Genomic DNA, 2,052 nt, shown 5'->3' on the forward strand with positions numbered 1-2,052 from the left:
AGATCACTCCGTTCTATAAAACGCATAAATGACCGTCCAATAAACAGAGCTATAATGCTGTAGTTTCGAATAAGCGTTGTTTCTAAAAGTAAAAACTAATCAGTATCCGGAAAATAAGGTTTATACTAAAATATGGTCTTACCCAAAGATATGGTTTGTTTTTAATTTGCCTAGCTCGCTTCACCCCTTGAAACAAATATCTTTTTTAAACACGATTCAACCAAATATTGAACAAAGGGCATTGTAACATGGTTATTTAAACATTAAATATTGTAAATTTATCACTTTTTTTTATTATTATTTTTTGTAAACTGTTCTTTTTAAGTTTTGATGTTTATTATTATTTTAAACTTGTAATGCCACAAACATTGTAATTGTTTAATGACAATAAATAAAATTGAATTTAACTATACATATGTATATATTATTATTTTACACTGGAGACATTTATACATTTGTAGTATATATGTCTCGAGTTACAAAGCATGTTCCCTTATATACTTATCATTATTTTGTTTTTCATTTTAGACATATAAATCATAATCAATCAAGTGATTTAATATACCATTAAGGTCTAGATCACTCACAAATATACCAGTAAGGTCTAGATCACTCACAAATATACAAGTAACTTGAAGGTCTAGATCACTCACAAATATATATACCTTGAATTTAATCACCGACTCGGAAAAAATATTTTATGGTCTGGTCGTTTTCTCTCTATGGGGGAAAGGGTGTGTTAAAAAGTCAATTCGGCACCTATAGAAAAAGTTGCATGGGATCCTTGCTCGCAGGGATCGAGCATAATGGATTAAAAACATTTGATCAGAACTTATAATCGGAAGTGTCAAAGATGGTATAAGTTTCACCAAAATCTAACAATAATTGTATACATGACAGCGCCAACAAGACAGGACGGACGGACGCCCGATATTTCCATATCTCCTGCATGCAATTCGTTAAGACAAATAATCAAAAACCTCATTTGCAATCTAATTAAAATATAGATCTCCGATATCGTTATACTACGTTACTACATACATATGTAGTAACATAGTATAATGAAATCGGAGATCTATATTTTAATTAGATTGCCTCATTTGGAGGCTAAAATTCCGGGAAAGGAGGGTCACTTCGGTTCCTATATTCCAAAGTTTCATATTCAGAAGTGTCGCTGTAATGGGTCTGGTTTTGAAATGCCAAAGATAGGATTTGGTGTGAAACTTTTACATCAAACATTAGACGGTCTGAATTGAATGATGATGGTTTCGAGTTTTTGGTATTTCGAAATTAAACAAGAATCTAACCAGTGTTAGATTCTATGAGAGTACACGTACATGCATACAGGGAAAATTTCCCAAAAAATATAATTTTCTGCATAATACATGTAAAATATTCTCAAAATATTTCACCTCGCTCCGCTCGGCCACAGATTTGCAGACACATCATGTCATGATATGGCTATATAGGTATCCAGTCCCAAACCGATTCGGCCCCATAATAATTGATAAGGAATGAATCAGTATAAATGGAATTTGGAATGATGGATGACAACAGGTAAGAGAAGTATGAATATATTGGAGTAAGATTAAATATTTTAAGTCGATACCAAAATGGTTATGATTGTGTCTTTTTGTATAGCAACTTTGAACAGCATATCAAAATTAAGTTATTTTCCTTGAATGTCATGGCGATTTTTATCCATTTAAAGTCATATGTAACGAGTGACCGGTGAAAAATAATGTTATTCCAATTCTTGGCCCAATGCATACAAACATCATAAACCTAGTCTTCTGAGCACGATTTTACCATTTTTTTCGCATAATTTTCGTATAATCGTCAATTTATATTTTCAATGGGTCAGTGTTGTTGTGAAAATATGGCGGGTAATTAAAGTTCGCGTTTTGAAGCCGAAGTTTAACGATTGTCACCTGTTTGACAACAATCAACAAAAAAGTATGGATATTGAGAACGTGTTTAACATGTACAATCAGATAGTAGTTTATTTTAAGGACATCCATGCGTATTGAAGTTACGTAATCAACAAGGTCT

This window comes from Mytilus galloprovincialis, chromosome 7 (genome assembly GCF_965363235.1).
Source record: "Mytilus galloprovincialis chromosome 7, xbMytGall1.hap1.1, whole genome shotgun sequence".
NCBI lineage: Eukaryota > Metazoa > Mollusca > Bivalvia > Mytilida > Mytilidae > Mytilus > Mytilus galloprovincialis.